This window comes from Camelus dromedarius, chromosome 3 (genome assembly GCF_036321535.1).
Source record: "Camelus dromedarius isolate mCamDro1 chromosome 3, mCamDro1.pat, whole genome shotgun sequence".
In the NCBI taxonomy this organism is placed as follows: Eukaryota; Metazoa; Chordata; class Mammalia; order Artiodactyla; family Camelidae; genus Camelus; species Camelus dromedarius.
Window position 1 is genome coordinate 31217331 of NC_087438.1, and position 23404 is coordinate 31240734.

General features: G+C 36.1%; 1 long non-coding RNA gene across 2 annotated transcripts; it reads left to right on the forward strand.

The window, feature by feature from the left end:
• Positions 1 to 1446: 1446 nt before the first annotated feature.
• Positions 1447 to 21582, forward strand: LOC116150550 (uncharacterized). 2 transcript variants are annotated; one of them, XR_010378235.1, is made up of 5 exons: positions 1447 to 2116; positions 4248 to 4413; positions 10777 to 10930; positions 12447 to 12569; positions 19884 to 21582. It is a non-coding gene; the product is annotated as an uncharacterized LOC116150550 (long non-coding RNA). The 2 variants fall into 2 exon arrangements; XR_010378233.1 differs by lacking the exons at positions 1447 to 2116; positions 19884 to 21582 and having other exon boundaries at positions 4134 to 4413; positions 12447 to 12630.
• Positions 21583 to 23404: the final 1822 nt, after the last annotated feature.

The following is a 23404-nucleotide window of genomic DNA, read 5'->3' on the forward strand; positions in this document are numbered from 1 at the left end:
TGCTGCCATGATGAGGATAGAATGATGAAACTAAATATTCCATAAAACAGATAATTCACATAAAGCATCTAGCAAAGTGCCGGGATAGAAGAGTGATAATGATTACTGGTCCTCTTCCCATTTTTTCTCTGCTCTTTTAAAGAAATGCAGTACAAAATAGGAAATAAACAATAACTTAAATTTAGATAAAAGTACCACTCCAATTATGATACTAATAGTGGTAAATTATTTGATTATTTAAAATTAATTATGTCTAATAGATACAGGGAGTTTACTCAGTATGTTTCTTTATGTAATTGGGGACAAGCTTTCACATATGGCTAATGTTCATTTAGAGTGAAATTAGAATAGTAAAGCCATAGTTTGATTTTATATTTTGTGAAATGAAGATCAAGAATGGTTTAGTTATAATGTGGTTACTGCATACTACAACTTATTTACTGAATTTCCAACTCTGGCTACCGTTCTTGACTATAATAGTCAGGGAGGATGTACTTGTCTTAGATATCTGTATAGAGTGAGGTTGAGGATGAAAACCTTTTCCATGGGTTTTCAAAGATGTTGAAACAATTTGAACCTAAAAACAATACTATTTTTATAAAAATTGCATAAAAGATAATAAATTTATAAATTTTACTATAAATATTTATATACGGCAAACTGTGTAGACTATATAGTGGATTCTGAAAACTATTACAGAATATTCGGTCAGACCTGCTCATGGCTCTACCCTCAAGGCATAACACAATGCTTGGTATGTATTAGCTATATACTTACCACATGGGTAGATGGATGGATGGATAGATGGATGGATGAATGGATGAATACTAAGTGAATGACCTTTCTAAAGGGACTTGGGATATAGTCTAAGTTGCTGTATATACTACATAAGAGGTGATCTAGTGTATAATTTAAGACAAAAGTTTTGTTTTATTGCTTAATTGTGCCAATTACTAGAATACTAACCTCTTGGTGAAAAAGAGTCTTTTTCTTCCTGAAATGCTACATTGAAAACAATCTCTGCCTTGTATGTTATTATTATATGTCCTAGATAGCAACATTAAACATTTCATGTTCATTATTGTGTAGATGATATTTTTTCCACCTTTAGATTAATTGGTTACTTGAGGGGACATGTTTGGATATTCTTTTATTCTCTTTTCTCAGATTTGTCTTTAATTAGAGTGATAGATGCTTTTTCGGAGTTGACCTGGGATAAACTTAACCTGGAGTTAACTTCTAAAGCAATTTTCTTACTTGAATATACAGAATTTTTATACTTCCAATGCTGTGGCTACTAAACTACAAAAGAGAAATTTCAAAGAAACTTGGGAAGATGGTTGACTATTAATGCATTTTATTATTTGATGTTAAAGATGCATTGGTATTTTTAATGAGTTCTACAATATTATTTCTTTTACTGTATTCATCATTTTCCTGATTGAATTGTAAAATTATATTATCAGTGTAAATAATTCACATGTTAGAAACTTCTTTTTGGTTACTTTTTGAATGTATAATTTTAGTTCTTGCATTTTGATGAACAGAATGATGGAAGCAGTTGGAAATTTGAATTTTTTTTGTAGTATAGTGGTATTAATTATAGTGATACTGAACTTTCTTTTACAGCTATAGAGCCCGCCTATTTGATTAACTAATTTTCTTAAATTATCCACAGCTTTCTGATACAGCATCTCTTGCTTTCACTTTTTCTTTATTTTTTTCCTTTCATTCTTCCCTTATACCCTGTCTCATTTCAGAAAAGACTTGAGATAGCATAGCATATTCCACAAAAATTAAATATCTAAAGAGTAAATCACAGTCAAGTGCCTGTGAAAATATTAATTAAAATGAAAAATCAGGAATACAGACAGATCAGAATTCTAGAAATTTATTCAACTTCAGTAATATACTTATCTCTGAGATTTGTAATGGTTAAGATTAAAAGCACAACATGATTATTCATATAAATTTCACTGTTCATGAGAAAACATACCATATTCTCAAGAAAATAATTTTTTCAAAGCATTTATTTTTCAGGTGGAATTTTTACAGAAGCCATAAAATGACATCGTAGACAACATAGAAACAAACACCATGGCCAATTTTATTACAGGTAATAATTAATTTCAGGAAAGTACCTACCATGATATTTGTAGAGAAATAAGTTTTCATCCAGCTGCATCGTCAAATATCTTAGTCATTTCTCTTTTGAAATACATAGAAATTAGTTCAGGACAGTTATAATTACAATTGTCTTTGTACAGTTTTTTTTAATGTAACAAGGAAATCTTCATCTACATTTTTCATTTCTATGGCTCAAAAGAATATTTTGAGGGTGACTTTGAAACATGTATCTCCATTCTGCAAAACCAAAGTCTAAAACTGTCAAATGTTTTAGAAGTGCTAAAACTTGTTACAGGTTTCTTCATTATTAACCCACAGATATTCCATTATTGCCATTCATGGTAACATACCAAATAGAATCTGAATTCTGTCGTGTAAATGAAACTATCCATTATTGGAACATTCTTTTACCTAATAGAGGAATATATGTGTATATATATATTTTATATATATATATAAAATAATCTGCAGATTTTATTATTTTCATCAGATAACCTTCTGATACTTGAAGTGCAATGTGGCTTTAAAAATAAATTCTAGATTTTTCAATCTACATCAGTTCACTCTACTAACCTTCCCATCAATCTGGCAGCATCATCTTGTCTGCCTTCCAGTTAAACACACGGAGAGGTTAAGGACTCTCATTCTTGTAATCCCTTATTCAAACCATTGCCACATCCTACCACTGATTTCCATATATTATCTATTGGTTAAGTTCTTTCTGCTCTAACCATTTTAAAAGCTCTATGCCAATAATGAATTTGAGGCTGGACAATAACAACATTCTTTACAGGGACTTTCAGTGTTCAGTCATCCCATCTCCTACATTAATCCAATCTTCCAGGATGATTAGAGAGGCACACCAATGCTGACTGCCTGGCATGAAACAGAGTTGCAAGCTGGAGAGATGCAGTACAATTTCTAATGACGAAAATAATCACCCACATAATGTGGTATTCCTTTATTAAATGTTTAATGAGCACCTACTATGTGCCAAGTACTATTCTAGGTTATATGTATTTAACTAAGTTCCTCCAAATTCTTAATCATGGAATCAGAAATGAAGGTAAACATTACTTTTTACTATAAAACTGTATACTGTGCAGAGACATTTGTAAGCCTCAATGTGGTTGGAAGTTAGAGAGTGTACTTACATCAGATAAAGGGAAAGAATAGGAAAGGTAATTTGGATATGGCAAAAACTTACGGCTATCTGCCCAATTAGGGGAAATCAGTAGGTGACGTGTATCTGAGCCAATCACAAAACTGTTATAATGGAATCTCTAGAAGGGACACAGAAACTTCAACAGTCTGTTCATCTTCTGGAAGTCTATTCCACACCAGCAAAACAACTGACAAATTCTTGCCTGGTCTTATTGATATTTTCATGCCCTAGAGGGCAAAGGAGGTGATTATAGGAACTATCCTTTCTTTTTTTTTTTTTTTTTTGGCCTAATTTTGATCAGCAAGAAGAATTTGGTTCATAAAGTGCCAATGACAAGAGACTTTGGAAAAACTGGCCATATCATTCTTAAGAATTTGTAGTATCTTGGGAGGGACATCCATTAGACAGGTACTCTAAGAAGAAATTAAAAAACTTCAGATATGGGAAACTTAGAAGAAAGCTCAGGAAGGTAGCAAAGGTGCTAACAATATAACTATGACAATGCAAACTTCAAATTAATGAGGGAGAAAAGAAGGTCGATAGCGGAAGAAAATGGCATAACTATGCAAAGAACTCTGTTATGTCTTCAGATCATTAAAAGACATGCACAGAAGATGAAAAGGAAGACAAATAACTCTAAATATAGGCATGTAGCATGGATTGGTTAAAAGAGTACAGGAAGGTCAACATCTCTAATAAGCTGAGGTTTGCAAAATTTGCTACCGACTGTTGAATTTGGCGTCAATTGGAAATGTGTAGAGCTATTTTGGGTGAGAAGTCAAAACTGTTCTGGTTGATATATTTCCCCCCTTACTCTCTTGCACTTTGCTCCTTCTTTCCATTAAATAGGGACATTATCTAATATTAAAATAAATTCCTTTGACTTCTAGTATTTTCCCTAAGCCTTTCTCACTACAATATGTAAGATTCATAGATTAAAAAAATAATTTTCCAGTCTACCAACGCTGGAAATGGAAGACCCCAAGGCAAAGATGTCAATTTAGGTGTATCAAGAGGCCACAAGCTCATAGACAGAAGATAGAAGGAGACCCCAGAATACACATCATCAAATGAAGGGCCAAGGTGGTACTCACAAGAGAATATTTTCCTGACTTCTCAAGGTATTTCTCTAACAAGTTGTGATAGGATTATTATTAAAAATATTCCATGAGAGAAAACTGGGGATTAGCTTTGTTTGACTTGACTCTTCAATAATGGTCTGGACATCTCAGACCTACCAGTGCTCTCCTGACAGGCAGAAAGTCAGAGCCAGCCTTGACTAGATTCCCAAGGGGCCTCAGGAACACCAGAGATTAATGGAAGATATTATGGTGTCAGAAATACAATAAAAAGGGGAATTTAAAATTTGTATTGCAATTGGAAGAATAAAAAAATATATGGAATGATTTAAGAAAAGTTGAAATTGTTGATCTAATTGTAGCCATTAGATTTTTTTGTCAAGGAAAGCAATTTCAGGGTCATTGTAGAAGAAAATAATAATGGACAGGAGAATAATTAAATACAAATCTTTCATAAAACAAATAATAGAATAGATCACTCTCTTGTTTAAAAAAAAAAAAACTGCATGGTTTCTCATTGTACATAGGGTAATATTCCCCCTGATTCTCTCTTCCATCAAATTCCCCTTTATTCTCCCTGAAAATGCTTATCATTTTAAAAACTTTTTGTTTTGAGATAATTTTAGGTTCACATGCAGGTGTAGGAAACACTACAAGAGGTTTTTTTATACACATCACCTGTTCTCCCCCAACGGTGACATGTTGCATAATTGTAGCACAATACTATGACCAGTCACAACAACAGTTTCATCACAGAGATTTTACTATGACTTACAAGTGTTCAGGGAGCTGGCAGGCCCCCACTCTCACCCCACTCCCCATATTGTCACAGCAATCTCTTTTCCTCTAATATTAATTTTCTATTTTTGTGTAACAAGTTACCACAAACTTAGTAGCTTAAAATCACACGTGTAATATTTCAGTTTTTGTGGGTAAAGAGTCTGAGCATACCTTAACTGAGTCCCTCGCTGCAAGGCTGTGATCAGGGTGTCAGCCAGGCTGTGTTCTCAAAATCTGGAGGCTTGTCTGGGGGAGACTCACTTCCAGGTTCTCTAGGGTTAGTGGCAGAATTCACCTCATTGTGCTTATAGGACTGAGTTCCCTATTTTCTTACTGGCTGTAGACTGAGAGCCATTCTCAACTCTCAGAGGCTGCCCACAGTCCCTTTCCATGTGGTCCTCTCACACATGATACCCTACTTCTTCAAAGCCAGAGAGGGGCGGGTCTCTCACTCCAATCTACCATGGTGAAATCTTATACACTGTCACCTAATCATGGGAGAGAAATCTCATCATCTTCACTGTAGAGCATAACCTAATCAAAAGAGTGATGTGCCTTTCCTTTGCTTAGTCTTTTGCTATGTTCTTTTACTGAAGGGAGGGGACTATCCTGGGTGTAACACTGGGGTGCTGAGATCTGGGGGATCATCTTAGAATTCTGCATAGCACACCTCCCAATGTCCCCACCACTCACTCTGCTCCAGTCACTGGGACCTTCGTTCTACTTCTGTCTCTTCTTAAAGTATCTGTAGTAAAGAAGCCCTCCTTCCTGACCATCCCACTTGAAATAGCATCCCCAGTGCACCCCCCACGTTCCAGGGCCCACCATCCTGCTTGACCTAGCTCCACAGCACTTTACACTGTCTGGCTTGGTGTATGCTTGTTTGTTGTCTGTTTGCCTTCACTAAAATGAAGATTTCATGGTGGAGGAATTTGGTCTTTTTCATTTTCTATCTCTAGCACTTGGAATGATGCCTCGTATAAAATTGGTCCGCAAATGTTTGTTGAATGAACAAATAAATACTTTATTTGGCAAATAGAGCCAGTATGCTTACATAATAGAAGTAACTCAGTGCCTGGATTTTTAAAACTAAATAATTTTGTTTGAAAAAACATAGTGGTTAAGCTCACAGGCTTTTGGTTATACTCCTTGTGATCAAATCCCTGTTCTCGGACTTATTGTGTCTCTGTGCAAATGATTTTCCCTCTTTATGCCTCAGGTTTCTTAGCTATATAATGACTAAAATGATAGTATCTCTTCTTTGGGTTTATTAGGAATTCTGAAATAACACATGTAAAATATGTATTAAAGTGTCTTGTAAACAGGAAATTCTCTATAATATCAACATATGTGATTGCTGGTGGTAGTCCATTGAAATCCAATTCATTAGCCAATTGCCAACTCATCTCTATTTCATATTGTGTAGGCATGACTGTTTTAATGAGTTCTTCCTATGTAATGAATGACCTCAAGACTTAGTGGATAAAAATAACTATTTTATTACTTGTGATTCTGTGGGCCAGAAAGTTGAGCAAGGGCCCGGTGGGGATGGCGCCTCTGCTTCACATGGTATCAGTTAGGGCAACTCCCTTGAGTTAAAGGATAAGCTAACACAGCCACCCCAGTGACCACGTGAATTTAGGATGGACGTGTGACATAAGGTGCTGCCAAGTCCTCTTCCTTAATGACTAGTTGTTTATTCTGAGAATATGAATATAAGAGGGTGTATCTGCTTGGTTATGTAAAAGGGTGAGATTTCTCTGTCTTGCAGTCTCTGAGCAGCTTGCTTGTGATGCCTATAGCAATCTTGTTTAATTTTTTTTTTTTTACCATCATTGTTTTTCCTTTCTTTTTAAATTGAAGTTAGAATCGGTTACAATGTGTCTACTTCTGGTATACAGCACAGTGTCCCAGTCATGCATATATATACATATATTCATTTTCATATTCTTTTTAATTAAAGGTTATTATAAGGTATTGAATGTAGTTCCCTGTACTATACAGAAGAAATTTATTTTTTATCTATTTTTATATGTAGTGGTTAGCCTTTGCAAATCCCAAATTTATCCCTTCCCACTCTCTTTCCCCCTGTAAACATAAAATTATTTACTATGTCTGCCAGTCTGTTTCTGTTTTTTAGATGAGTTCATTAGAGTTCTCTTTTTCCTTCTTTTTTCTTTTTTTTAAGATTACACATATGAGTGATATCATATGGTAATCTTTTTTCTCTTTCTGGCTTACTTCACTTATAATGACAATCTCCAGGTCCATCCATGTTGCTGCAAGTGGCATTATTTTATTCTTTTTTATGACTGAGTAGAATTCCATTGTATAAATATACCACAACTTCTTTATCCAGTCATCTGTTGATGGACATTTAGGTTGCTTCCATGTCTTGTCTATTGTATACAGTGCTGCTGTGAACACTGGGGTACATGTATCTTTTTTTATTAGAGTTTCCTCTGGATATATGCGAGATTCTTCCAAAAACTAAAAATAGACTTACCATATGATCCAGCAATCCTACTTATTTACTTTTATTTAATAACAAATTTACTTTTTCTTCTACCTTTGTGGATAAGTTTTCTGGGTTGAGAGGAGATTTGGATTTTTGTATTTCCCTAACAAGATACAGTTCATGAAAAACACAGATTGATTATGAAAACAATGTACTAGAATAGCTTTAAGCTACTTTTGATTAATGAGAAATGTGATGGACTTCCTCTCATGACAAATAAAGCTACAAGTAGAGGCAGAGTTAGAGAACTGAGCAGCCTGGACATGGGGAATCCAGAATTCTGCTCTTGGCTTCACCACTTCAGTGTCTATATTTAATTTTATGGGGATTTATTTTTCTCATTTGTAAAATAAGGTTAGATTGGACTGGTGGCCTGTTGGCAATAGCCATCTCTGTATATGTTTTATTTATTATGCGTTCTGCTTAGGTTGTTTTCAAAATAGAAAGGTTACATATAAAAATTGAACTTCTGGATAAGAAGAAGGAAGAAGAGAAACAAGGGGAAGGGGAGGAAGAAGGAGGAGAGAAAGAAGGATGATTTTACTATATAGGGCTCATAAGGGCATTAGCTGGAGCTGAGAAATGACTGACTGCTTCCCCTGGACACATGCTCTTGAGTTGCCTACAATTGTCATCATTTGTCATCCTCTGTTGTGTATTAGTTGATTTGTTCATTTACTTGTATTTCTTGCAGACATGTGTGCAAGATATAGGTCATTGAACCACCCACTTAATGTGTATGATAAGAGCAATAAAAGAAAGACTAGCTAACTAGTACTTTTCTACTCTCTTTTAGTAGAAAAGTAACACTCACATGTGTCTGTATGTGGGTGAGTCAAGCAATGGAAGGTTCCCAAGCTGTGCTCTAGCAGGGGATCCGTCCTTTGCATTTTGACAGGCAGTCGCTGGTGATGTAGTCCAAGTGTGTCTTTACCCCCCATGCCTTAATTGGCCAGAGTAGTTTCAAAACAGAACAAACAGCATACAGAACAAACAAAAGTTAATAACTGATTCAAAAATCTTACTAGAGGTGTGTTCTAAAATGCCACCAAAGCTATTTGGTAATGTGTATCTTTATTGACTAGATGCCAGTTTTTAATCTGGGTTATATATATTTTTAATAAGATTTGAAACTTCTATTCCCTTTAAGCATCCTATTCACTGTTTTTTTTGTTGTTGTTGTTGTTTGTTTGTTTTTGTAAGACAGAATTGCTCTTTCTTTTTTGGTCAAACTTTTAAAATATATCTGGCTCCTAAGATAGGCAAATGATCACTACATCAAGGCATGCTATTTCTTCCTCAACTCTCTAATGAACATTAGTTTTATATCTAGTTTACCAAACTGCAGCAGTTCCATGGGCTTCCACTTTGTAGTCTGAATAAACATCTGCTGAGGCATGTATGATATGGTATATAAACTATCATGGTATATAGTGTAATATATAAGCTAATGTAGGGTATAGTATGTAAATTATAAACATACCACTTTTTTAAAAAAAGTCAGAAAATTGCCACATGTCAATTTAAGAAAACTTTGAATATCTTCTTGACTTAAAATACTATTGAACAATGTCATAATTAGTTTCCATATGATTTACGATTAGCTTTTCTTCTAAAGAATGATAAATGAAGCTTAACAAGTATAAGCTTCTCAGTTTTAAAAAGCTTCCTTCTTCAAATAAATCAATATTGTTAATAATGGAAGATATCACAGATGTCCAGATCAGCTAAAAATAAATCTACTAAAGTGGGAAAAAAAAATCTCAAAGAAAGGTAAAATAATCTAACTTTCATTTTTAGATTGTGATGTGTTTTACAGTACTAATTGCTTAGATATTGAATATCCTGTCTAGGCAAATTAAAATGGAAGTGAAATGATCATGCTTGGAAATTGCCTGTGTCCCATATTCAACCATTCAGATTTCAAACTTAATGACCTCAGCAATTCTCTTACTAAATCCATCACACTCACATTCTTTCTTTTTTTTTTTTTTAATTGAAGTACACTCAATTGCAATGTGTCAATTTCTGGTGTACAGCACAATGTCTCAGTCATTCATACACATACATATACTCATTTTCTTTTTTTTTTTTTCACATTCTTTATACATATTCCACTTCTAGTCTTTTACCCTGAATAGCTGGCCAAGAAATGTGTTTAGTCTTGGACTATTGGTGGCCACCCAGCTAATCTTCAAGACCATATAATGAAATGAAAGGAGTGGAGACCAAGCAGACAGCAGACCAGCTTCAAACCCATTCCTTGTCACTGGGCCTCACTCCTTGACTATTAAATTATAATTTTAAATTCTTTTTCATAGCCTGAAGCAATTTATGTGGGTGATATTAAGATCATAGGGAATTCACTTCCCCTTTAATTTAAAGAAATGTTAAATAGTCAAAAAATTTAGAACACATCAAATTATTGGATGCTAGCCTCAGTCTAACAAACAGTGATGTATAGAATGATGCTTAAAATTTTTGGAACTAAGAATACAATTGATTATTTATGGAATTCAAGTCAGGCTTCTACATATGGCATGGAAATGCCTAAAATCTTCATTCTTGTACCAGAACTATCCAACGTAGGTTATAAATAAAACCACTCGTATGGTGCTAGCAGCTAGGTATTTCAAACGTATTCTAATTTACAAGATTGGAAATTTCTTTGTGTCTCATTGACTTATGACTACTTTGATTTGAAAAATAACCACCACTCAGAGAATTGGAACATAGCAGATTAGGACATTTTGCTAGAAGACAGCCACTTCACTACAGTTTTTTATGACAATTCAGACTCAGGATTTTATAGCTTACTGAAATTGAGTCAAAACCTGTAGTATAGCATGCATTTTAGCAACACACAGCTCTTTACCACATACTGGGAAGGTTTTAGGGTTTAAAGCCTTAACAGCTGGAAAAATAGAAACATATTTGGCTCGATATTTTTATGGACAATAAATATTGATAATTAATAATCATTTAATAGCATACTGATGGATTTTTATTTTGGATTTTTATTTTATTGTATTTTATTTTTATTATTATCTTTCTATTCCCCCCTCCATTTTCAATTTTTAATTTACATCTTTCTTTGAAAAACCCAGAGACCCATGGCCGAAGATTTCCTGTAGAGAGAGCTGATGAAGGGATTAAATAGCCTCAACTTTACTGCTCTTGAGACCTGTGTCAACACCAGTGAAAAATTCGTTGTTTCTTGCCATGAAATAATGCCGCTCCTTAAACTTGCATTTACTTGAAGTAAGTTGGAAATTAAAGAAACCAACAAAATGATTAATCTAGAGCCTGTTCTACATTTCAAAGCAATTAGTACTAGTATGCTTCCCTCAGGCAAACTGTTTTCAGGTTTCTTGGAATCTTTGTTGTGACCATCCCTCTTCCCGCACCCCGCTGGAGTGGGGCCTTATTGATCTTATTTTGTTTATGCTGTTATTCCACAGTGGTGTTTCTCTGGTGACTCCAGATTTTCTTAGAACTATTATTGCAGGCTTCATGGATTTCAAGGGCAATAATGCTTCAAAAGGACAATAATTTTATAAGTTCCAAAGTCATTAGGTAACACTAGTTTTCAACAATTTCCCAGGCATGCACAGTGGCTTATTATTAATGAAGAATAAACCTATGGACAACTAAGTGTAAAGTATTAGAAATAGCCGTTTCCAAATTACATCAGAGAAGGTTAAAAATGTCACAGAACTTCTAACAACGTTAATATTTGACATTTGAGTTATTTTTCAATTTAACAGGCTGGATAAAGAGTACTCTAGATTATCCAGATGAACTATAACAACTAAAAATACAAAAACTTTTTCTTCAATTAAATCAAGATGAATTACTTAGAGTATACTGGTGTGCAGGGCCAAGGAAGTCACTGTATCACTGAAAAGGGAACTCTTTAACAATCACTTTGAATAGTTGAACAAAATCACAGTCCGATTCCTCAGAAATAACTCATGAAACATCATTTAAAAGGTTGTTATTTCTTTCTAAATGAAAGTAAAACATGCTATTTAGTAAGAAAAAAGGAATCAGTAGCGTCTACACTAATGAATTAATAACCTGTTTGGCACTTAAAGGAGTGCCTGCATGTAGTGCTCAAAAAAAGCCATTGTCATCATCACCAGTCATCACTGTGAGTGGTCAGGAGCTGATAACAAGCAAGACATAGGATCCTGCTGCAAAGGCCACTGACCATCTCTCTCTCCAGGATTCTCCTCTCTTGAGGAAGTAAAGAATGGATGTTGAGGTCAGAAAGGCGTCCTCAATTTGAGCTATGTTTCTGCTACTTATTAGCAATATAAACTCGGGCACGTGTTTTAAGTTTGGTGAATCAGTTGCTGTTCTATAAAACAAGGCCAATGATTGGTATATCACAGGCCAGGCCAGCAGTTTAGCCTCTGATGCACAGTAGGTCAGGAAGGTGTTTCTTTCATACACGTTAGTGTTCCCGCTTTTCTTTGAAACAAGTACTCAGTTGAGAAGTTTTTCCATGCCACCTCGATGTAGGAAGAGAATCCTAGTGGTAGCACACATCCATTCTCCACTTTGTCCTTAGAACAGAACCTCTGAATGTTAACTGGGCACATTGCTTCCCCAGATATGCTTCATTTCCCAGATATCTTTGCAGCTAAGTGTGACCTTATGATTTCTGACAGATAGGAAAGTAAAAATAGGATGTTCAACTTCCTGAAAGTGCGCTAAATACGTAGCTTATCCTGCTCTTTCCCTTTTGTAATTTTTGCTGACTGGAATGTAGAAGCAATAACTGGAGCAACAGCAGCCATGCTGAATCATGCAGAAGAGGACCACCCTCTAGGAATGGAGCATTAGAAGTTGGAAAAAGCTTGTGTGTCACTAATAAAACACTGCTCAAATTAAGGTACGTTGTCTGACCCCAGAGCCCTAGACTGTCAGGTTCCAGAATAAAACTCTTACGCATTTTAGTCATTATTAATTTCAGTTTTCTGTTACAAGTGGCAAAAGCTAATCCTAGCTAATACTACCTCAAATTATATTATATAATATAGATATTATTTATGTATTCTTGTGGTTTATTTTTTGATAGCACTTTTGCTAACATATCTTTTTATACAAAATTCTCAGAAATATTTGAATTATACTTATCACAGAAAAAAAAAATCCTCTATAAGCCAGAGAAGTTGGTACGGCACAGGATAACAAACAATGATATTTAAAGACAGGAATCTACTCCCTTAAGTAAGCTTTAGGTTCCATACATTCCACACAGCGGAACTGAAAAAAATCTTCGGTGTCTAACCATTTGTTCCAGTTATTATGGCTGTATTACAGAACACCCAGAATTCAGTGGTTTAAAACAACCATTTCATTATATACAAGAATTCTGGAGTCAAGAATTTGGACAGGATACAGAAAGAACTGATAGATTCTAACTGATGGTGTCTGGATCTCAAATGAGAAGAGCTGAAAGCTGGGATGACTTAAGAGACAAAGGCTAGAATTATCTGAGGTTTATTCCTTACAAGCGTGTCTGCTGCTGTCCTGTAAGGACGTGAAGACTAGCATTGCCAATTGGCATAATTTACATGAGGCTTTGCCATGTGTCTTGGCTTCTTCATGGCACGGTGGCCTCAATGTATTTATTCAGACATCTTACAGAGTGGCACCAGGCTCCAAATACAAGTGTTTCAGTCAGCATGATAGGAGTTGCAGCATCCTTTATAACCCATCCTGCTTACACTGGACCGTGTTTGAGGAAGCATTTTCAGTCCCTCTGAGATACAAGAAGAGGGGACATAGATTTTGCCTCTAGATGGAAAGAATGTAAAGAATTTAGAGGAAGGAATGATTTAAAATAGCCACACTATTGTATACTGAAGGAGAAGTAATCAGCTCCAAGTTTTGTCATGGCCACACCTGCTATTACCCAAGGACACAGTAAGAAGTAGAGCAAGGAGTCAGTGTGGCTTCTATGAGTAAGCAAAGTCTTGAATGGGGATGTGGTCCTTCCAGCCAAACTCATGGATAAAAAGCAGGGAACCCAGAGTTCTGAGTAACTCTGACCTAGCAGGATACTTACCCTATATAGCTGACACTGATCACTGAAATTTGAATGAACTTTGCAAGGAGCAAACATCTAGGTAACTAGCAACTAGTTAAGCATTGGGGAAATGATTCCACTCTTTATCATTATCTGGCTGATTTCTTTGCATTGTTCAGGTCTGTATGAAACCAAAATAAAAGCAACCTTGTGTTTGAGTCTCCATTCTCACCCATCTTCATACTTCATGGTCTAATGTCTTAACCTGGTTTAGATGAATAAGAACCTCTTACCCTTGGAAGTATAAACACAGTATAGTGGTGATATTATTAGTATTTAAAAGTCAATAACTTTTGTAATTATAACCAGGCAGAAATAAGTTGTCAAGGCATTCTTGCATATTGGGTCACAAATAATTTCTCATACTAAGAATTTATAAACAGAGGGTCTAATGTTAGGAAAAAAAGTTGCAATTTAACTGTTAAAATTCTGTGTCTCAATTTGCTGGTAGTGTGATAAAGGGAAAATTCCACTTAACCTGGGAGGTTTGGTGAGAATTAAAAATGTGAGTGTGAACAACTCCCGGCACAGAGCAGGCACTTGGTAAATGCTGGCTTCCTTTTCCCCAGGTGGCCTCCCATAGACCCTGTCACCCACCTGGGCAATGTCTCATTTTCTAAAATGCTTCTGCAACTTGGAAATTCAATCTCTCGTTCACTGAAAAGGAAATTGCAACATGACTCAAGATCACCATGGTTTCAAAAGCTTTACCTTTCTACAAATCAACAGAAGAGCTAATACTTAGTATTTCGAAGTCATCTTTTATCATCAAAAATATGGTATTCCAGGGTACTGTCCAAACAATTAATTCAGTGAGAAATAAGGAGGTTATGGCCTAGGGAGTTTCAAACTGAAAAGAAATTACATTTCTTACAGGAATTTTAATAATGAAGTTGTCATTTATAGCCATAATTGTAGACTTACAATCTAACCCTCTCTGAGCATAAGGAGTTGGCCATTTACACCTAGCTTTTGCCCATGAGCCTTATTTCTCTGCCCGTGTAAATTAGTCATTAGCACTTCGCACACATTTTCATCATCGTTATCATAGACCTTTGTACCAGAGCACAGAGGCGCTCCAAGGAGTAGCTGTGGGTGTGGCTTGTGCTATTTCCTAGGCTAGAAGTTACAACCTACAATGGATGGGGTCATCAAGATTGGTCCCCACCCAGTGGGTTTCACTATATACCATCTGCCTTACGCAAACTTGTGCTTCAGGAGACATCAATTTTAAACGGAGATATCAAAGAGCATTTGGCTGCAACTATTTTTTTCAACAGCAAATGTACCACTTCACATACCTACTAGCCAGGTATGAGTTATCTAGTTTTTTCCCATCCATGCCAGCACTTGGTGTTCTCACTATTTTTATTTATTTATTTTTTTGACTCTCCACATAAGTATCTGCTCATAACTCATAGTAGCTCTAATTTGCATTACTCTAGTGAGTAATAATGTGGAACATCTTTTCATTTGCCAATTTGCGATGTGTATATCCTCTTTTTGAAATGCTTTGGTGAAAATTTGCCAATTTTCTAACTAGATTTTTTAAGCTATTGAGTTTTAAGAGAGAGAGAAATATTTACATTCAACAACTCAAGAGAAGTGAAACACTTGGGAAATAAATAAGATCAAGGTTTTACAATGAAACCTTGTATTGGATATGATTCATTAGCACCCAATATTTATTTTCTTAACCCATTTCTTGGGGACCTTCTTGTGTTGTGTGGCTTGAAATCTATGTATTCCATTTCCTTGTCATTAGCATTCTAGATATAGATCATATTCTGCCTCTTAAATGCCCTGTGTGAGATTTAGGAGATAGAAATGAGACAAGCATCATCTTCCTTCTACTGCTGGCTGTTCCCTGCTGTGACCAATGAGAGGGAGAAATAACTGTTTTGTCTTTGTTTTCTGCCACAGATTTCTATGTCTAGTCACCAGCTTTAGTGCTGGGAAAGAGTCACCGTGGTGGTACAGCAACTTCTCAGTCCTGATTTCTTGATCATCAGTGTGCAGCAGAGAAGTGTGTTCTTGAACCTAATACTTCCTTTTGCCTCCTTCAGCTTTCTGACCCTTCTGGAGTGTGGACATGGTAGTAGCCACTCTGGTGGTCTGTTCTGTGGCCTTTTGTGGTATAGAACTCAATGAGACCCCTTTGTTCCAGCCCCTCTAACCTTTGCCAGGTACCAGTTTTCTGCATTAAAACTCTTTCTGCTCAAAATACCTAGAAGTTTTCTATTTACTGGATAGCATCCAAACGGATACCTACCCTCTGCAGAAATATTATAAAAGTAAACTCTAATTAACATGGAGAAAAATCAAGGAATGATTTAATAATTGACTTTTTAAAGGGGTGGTGAGCAGGCTTCTCAATACGCCGTTCTCAGGGACACTGAGCCGGCTGCAATCATGTACCTCACCCACCGGCAACATTTGCTAGACGCAGCTGTGATAGGCTGCTTCTTAAGTCAGGTGTGTTCTCAAGTTTAAGAAAATGGAAGTAAGAAAACTGCCCTGTGTTTTTACTCCTGCTTGGGCTATTTTTAGTGAGAAACAAATAGGTGATTTTAAGGCTATGTAGCATAAAAAGAAAAAAAAAAAAAAACTAACTTAGGAAATCCACCTCCTAAATGGCAGAATAAGGGGTTCTGCACATCTGCTCCCCAGCCAAACAACCAGAGTGGTTTATGTCCCTGCAAAATTCACAAGTGAAACTTAATCCCCAGTGTGACAGTATTTGGAAGTAGGGCCTTTGGGCAATGATTCGGTCATTAGGGTGGAACACTCATGAATAGGATTAGTGCCCTTATTAAAGAGATCCCAGAGAGCTCCCTTGCCCCTTCCACCATGGAGGACACAGTGAGAAGATGTGCATCTGTCAAGAAGTAAGCCTTTACTAGACAACAAAACTGCTGGCTCCTTGCTCATGGACTTCTCGGGCTCCAAAACAGTGAGAAATAAACGCTTATTGCTTGATACACCAAGTCCATTTTTGTTATAAGAGCCTGAATGAATTAAGACAAGCAGATAATTTGTATTTCTCTTAGAATATCTTTCAAGAGAATCAGGCTTAAGTTTCAGTGAAATGAGTTAGTGACACAGGAGTAGAATGACTTTTACTCTGGAAATATGTGTATCGTTTCTCAAGTTTAATTTTCCCAGTATAAATTTCTGGTGCTTTTTAGCTGTAAAATGTCTAGCAAAGTATTAGTGGTTTTATTATTGTTAAAAATGATTAAAGAAGACATTGTGGATGATACAAATGCCCTTTAACACTTTCTGAAGTGGACAGTCTTTATTCTTAAGGGTCGGGAGAACTGCAAAATGGAGGGGAAGACAGCAGGCTTTTATAGAAAAGGAATAAAGAACAAGGAAGAGAGAAACAGAAAATGACTGAGAAACAAGGAAGTAAGTGTAGAGCTCAGAGCTGGCTTGGCTTTTGGGGATTTGCTGGTTGGATATGTTACATTTCTGGTCAAGCAGAGCATTTACAGAGACACAAACGTTACATAAATTTCAGTTTGCTGAGTGGCATCTGGGACAGGAGCAGTTCCATCTTGAGTCTAGAATTTTATTTCAACATTATCATAATCATCTTGCCTTCCACAATCTTTTTTTTCATAGCAATTTTATACCTTCAGTCTCCCAGTTATTCAGATACAAAAATGAGAATTCATCTTTGACTCATTCACATCTGTCCTTTCGTATCAAGTTAATCACTAACATTTACTGACAATTTATTTTTAATTAATTGCTCCCTTTTTGTTGTCATTACCATGTTCTAGTTTCAGATAGTTGTTATCACTAACCTGTACTAAAGCAATAAATATCTATACGTTCTTCATTCTCCTACCACTTCTACACACTACTGCCAGAGCAATTTTTCATAAGTGCATTCTCAAAATACCTCTTTTCTGCCCCAAAATATACAATGACTGCTGGTTGGCTATTGAATATATTTCAAACTTCCTGGCCTGTTGTGCAAAACCTTTCTCGTTGTGTTCAAGCCTACCATTTCAGTGCAAAAGAGATGACCAGTTGTCTGACCATGAATTAATGCATTCTCTCACACATGTTGATGTCTCTTAAGGGGAAAGAAAAATTAAATGGAGATGCTGCTTTACAAATATGGTCTTGGAGCAGTGTGTTAAATCTGAGTGGACAGCCCGGTTTGTCATATTACAAAACCAGGCTAGATTTTCAATGTAAAGCAGAACCTTCGCATTAACAAAGCATAATGTGGGTCTCTCTTGGTCACGAAACAGGAAAGAGAGAGGGATTTTTTTTTTTTTTTTGGTAATAAAGTTGATTGCTAGGACCCTGTATTAACTTCCTATTGCTGGTGAAACAAATTGCTACAAACTTGGTGTCTTAAAAAACAGCACAAGTTTATTATTTTATGGTTCTAGAGGCCAGGAGTCTGAAATGGGTATCACTGGGCTAAAATCAAGGGGTTTGCAGAGCTACACTCCTCCTGGGGGCTCTAAAGGGAGATCTGTTTCCTTGCCTTTTCCAGCATCTGAAGGCTGCCTGTAGTCCTTGCCTTGTGGTCCCTTTCCACCTTCAAAGCCAGCAGCAGCTGGTCAACTTTTTCTCACATTTGCATCACTCTGACACTGACTCTTCTGTTTCTTGTCCATAGTTAATGACTCTTGTGATTACATCGGGTGCATCTGATAATGTCTTTATCTTTCCCATCTGATTAGGAAGCTTAAATTCATATGCTGTCTTCATTTCCCTTTGCCATGTGACTCATTTACATAGGTCCCAGAGGTTAGGGCATGACATCTTTGGGAAGCCATTGTTCTACCTACCACAAGACTATTCAAAGTAGAGCTGAAGACAGTACAGTCCAGAACTTTGTCCACAGCTTATTAAAAGGGCTAAATCAGCTTGACTGCTCTTAACCACTTCCTGAATCTTTATCTCTCCTCCCGACCCCTAGAAAATTCATTCATTGCATTGGAAGAATCCTTAGTCTTCTACCCGAGGAGGGCTATTTGACTCCCTTTCCTTCTCCTGTTAAGCCAAGTGGGGAAGAGCTCCAAGAGAATCAGTAAAATCAAGAGAGGGTGAGACTGACAACTCATTTCCTGGGTGGACTTCTTTTTAGGCAGCAGACTTGATGTTCTCCCTCTGGGCAGATCTAGCTGGAGAGACGCGAGTCAGAGGGAGATAATGAGCAGAGGGATAAGCTGTAGTCAGACACTGGGGCAACCACACTGCATCGAGGATGACGCTCAAGCTGACACCGCAGAAACTGGGACGTTGCACCACCTGACTGCCCCCAGGCCCCACGTGCGTGCTTCAGGAGCGGGCCTCAGGCATTACCTCCTCTCAGTGGCACAGTCTGTTGAGGTTGGTCAGAGAAGCCACAAAAGGCAGGCGACAACTACAATAGCACGGTTCAGCGAAAAGTCATTGCTCCCTTTGTTCTAAAGACTAATATTAGTCTTTAAAATAATGGAGGAAATGGACTCAGAAAAGGGAAGGAAGGGGGACATGGAAGAGCTGACCATGGGCTTTCCACCTTTCTGACCCATGTCACAAGCACAGAGAGGAGGAGAGGATCTGAGCAATAAACTGGATGTGAGCTTGATATTTTAAATTGGATTAGAGTGGATTGGAATTTAAAACCTAAAACTGGCAGAGGATTGCAGAATTTACTCAATATGTCTTTAAGGGGCAGTGAAGAAAGATTTAACTGCAAATGTTTGAAGGTTACGATGGAAAAAAAATAAAATTATTTGTCTCTACCCTTCCAATTTAATATTGGTCTATATACTGGTTATAGATACAATGACATAATTTTCTTCTTTAATTATCTTTATCAAAGATACATACAAATATTATCTGGAGCATATTACAACACAATTGATAAACACTCTGGTGTTTGTGGGAGCTTTTTGGAAAAAAATAATTCGGGTCTAACTTGAGATACTCCATACATTGATCTATTAATCAACCACCTTCTCAGATGGGTGATGCTGAAGACATACTGTTTGCATCTGAGAAGGTGACATTTTCTTATTTCCTTAGTGAAATGAGATTTAGCCTTCATATTTCTAGCTTATTTAACCCGATGAGATAGCTATAATCTTTATTTTACAGGTGAGGAAACTGAGGCAGCAAAAGGTTGTGCAACTTGTCCAACGCCTCAGAGTTATGAAGTGTGGGGTCCAGATCGCACATGGGAATTCTGGCGCACAGTCTCGCAAAACAAAGCAGTTGTTCACCAGTGTTTGCTGAATTGAATTGACTACTACAGTTTATCATGATTATCACCAACTTTGCAACCTAAACTAGCTCTCAGTATTTCACAAAATAGGGCAGGATAAATTGTTCTCCAGAAGGAGTAGTTAATGTTTCATACTGTTAAATTGCCTAATTTTCCAATTGTTAAATTGCCTAATACGTTCTCTCTGAATGGTGTTTTGTTTTCCTTGAAGAGGTAAACAAACAGTAAAACTCTTTCATCTCAGCCATCACGGAGTAAAGCTCCCCTCTAAGCAATGCTTGCTTGGGTTATAGCTGATGTTAAATCATCTTTAAACATTTAAAAGGCAAAGTGCTTTATCCATGGTGATTTTATTGTGCTAGAAAACATTAATTGTAGATTAAGGTTCTTTCTGTCTCAACTTTGATGTCTTTGGTAACCTTGAAGTCAAATCTTTGTGTTAGCAAGAATTGAAGAATGGTGTTCATCTATTAGCCAAAAAGTTTGTCTTACAATAAAAAATGAGATTGTTAATGTTATTATTTATAGTTCACCACGAAATCTCTGTAAGGAGGTGGATATCAGAGAAAAATTTCTTTGAAGAAAAAAAAATTGCACACATACACACACAAGCACATATTTATGTTTCCCTGTTAGAAAGTAGTTCATGCTTAATACCCAAAACTTCAAAAAGCATATGGAGAAATGGAACCAATTAACCATAATTCCACAGCTTCATAATAGTCACTGTTACAATTTTGATGTTTATCTTAACGGATACTTGTTTTCATGTTTGTCTGTATATCTCTATGTTTCTCTTTATAAAAATATAGACTTAATCTAGCATTCAATAAATGTATGTTTTGAGGAATTTTTCATTTATAAATATTTCAATAAGGTCTTTCTATGTCCAGAAATACACTTTCATAATATAGATTTACTGGATGCACAGTAATCTAATGATAGCACCATTGCGTATTAAAGCAACAGACTTGAAACTGAAGATATTTTGACCTATCTAAAAATTTTTTACATCTTCAGCTTTTCAAGAATTGAATACTATGCAAAGTAGGCATTTTAACTCACATTAGTCATGATAAATTGAAAAAAGAATATGTCTTTAAAACTTCATAGAGTGTGCATTTGAGATCTGCAAATAACCAGGACAAATTCATCCATCTATAAATTTTATACATATCAGAGTCCACCACATTAAAGACATTGCTAGCTCCACTCTGTCCCATAAGACTTGGCCAATGTGCAGAAATGTTCATGATTAGTACAAAATAACTTGACTGAGGTCATCTATCAACATTCTGAAATGGAATCTGAATGAATTAACTGTTTTTTAAAACTGACACTGGTTCAAATTCTGGGTCTGTCAGAAGAGCTCACAATTGTAATATGTGTTAAGGGAAGAAATTCTCAGAAACCATTAAGAAAGCATTAATACTGGATGTATTTATGACTGTTACATTTTCACAATCATATATTCCTGCAATTGTATTTGAATTTATAATTTCTTCCTTCTTTGTGTTAAGAGGTGGTAAATCTTTTCAAAAATATAAATGTTAATAAAAATTTGCAAAACAATCAGACTAAAATGATCTTGACTCCATTTTAGATTTTTCTAACACAAATAATGTACACCTGTTTGACTTTGCTTTTTTCATTATAACTGTGAAGCTTCAAGATGCCCTTTTGTTCATATTCCTTGAACACTAAACCAAATTGATTGTGTTAAACACTGTTCATAATGTGAAAATTATAGCAAGATCATATACCTTTGCCAAGCATTTTTCAAAGGTCAGAATTCTGGTTATGATTTTCAAAGACAGCACTTTAAAGATAAAAGTTGTCTGGGAAAATGGGCACTTTTATGCAATATGGTTTATTGTTTTGTTGATTTTAATATTACTCTGTGTTTTTTGGATGCTTACTAGCAACTCAAAGTACTCCTTGATTTTCCTTGCAATTTGATGGACTTTGGAAGTTAATTTTCTTTAACCTAATCAGGAAAAGGCTTTTGCAAAAGACCTTTTAGAAGAGAAAGAACAATTCTTATAAATTGAAAGGTAGTTTTATTTTTGCATAAAACACCACTGGCTTTCAAGAAGGCATGCAAAATACTGACACTTCTACTCTAATCTTTAGGGGTGTCACAAAAATAAAAAATGATGACAGTGATGAGGAGGAGGATGAAGAGGTGGAGCAGGGAGAGGTGGGGAAGATGGCAGCTGTGAAGCATCAGAACACATCTCCAAAGGGGTATGAGATGATCACTTCATATCTCCTGGAAGCATATTAACAACAAACAAACAAAAGTAACAAAAGTTAGCTGTTTTTCTTATATATTTTGTTTGCTATCTTACCTGAAAATTAATACGAATATCATGTGTAAGTACTTTGTAAACTTCCAATTTACAAAGGTAAGATAGTTTTATTTTCATCACTGTTATTGGTACCACTATGATTATTCTTATTTGAGCAATGAATATTCATATCACCATTTGTCATTATGTTTCCATGTTTGTGCATGTGAGCTGAATATTATGATGAGAAGCACCTTGTCCAAGGCCAAGATGGGAGTCAGTGATAACAGGATAAAGCCAGAATTTAGTTTATGACTCAAAAGTCTGGGCTTCAAGTTCATGACAAGTTGCTCCTTCATCACACGGCTCAGAAATGACTCTGATGTAGCCATTTTCCTGTTGGAAACAATCATAGGGTACAAGATTATTTGAAATTGAAATCACTTTGGTAAACTAGGGTTCTGATTGCGTGTGACTCTTGTTTCTATCGTGTATATGCCTTTGTGGGTATTTCACTCAATTGAAAGGAAAAGAAAAAACAAGAACAATTTATATTGCCTCAAAAGCTCCTTGATAATCTGCAACATTTCTTGATGATTCATTTTGTATTTTCCCAGGCAGCCACAAGTAAAACTCAGAACACTGTGGGATCAACTTTTCCAGTGAGTAGCCACTGGGGTAGTAAATCTCACCCAGAGAATTCAGTGTTCCACACTGTTCCACAGCCAGAGCACCTGTGTTCTCATAAAGATGCATAAAGTACGGCACATTTGCAGACGGTGTGCGTTCACGCAGATCATAGGCAAGTAACAATTTTCTGATAAAGTATATTGTGTAGCGTCCTGCACTACCTGTTATGTCATGTATGGTTATGGAAATTAAGTTGAAATTTTACAAAATAAAATTCAGTTTCCCAGTCAGCACAAATATGGCAGCAACAACACATGGGAGCACCTTAGAAAGGCAGTCCCAGCCCATCCTGTACCTGCTAAGTAAGAATCTACGTTCCAGTAAGACCATTCATTAGGTGACTCAGGCATATTAAATCTGAGGAGAACTGTAGGTGGCCAGAGAAGATAATCTAGCCCGTTTCAGAAAAGAGG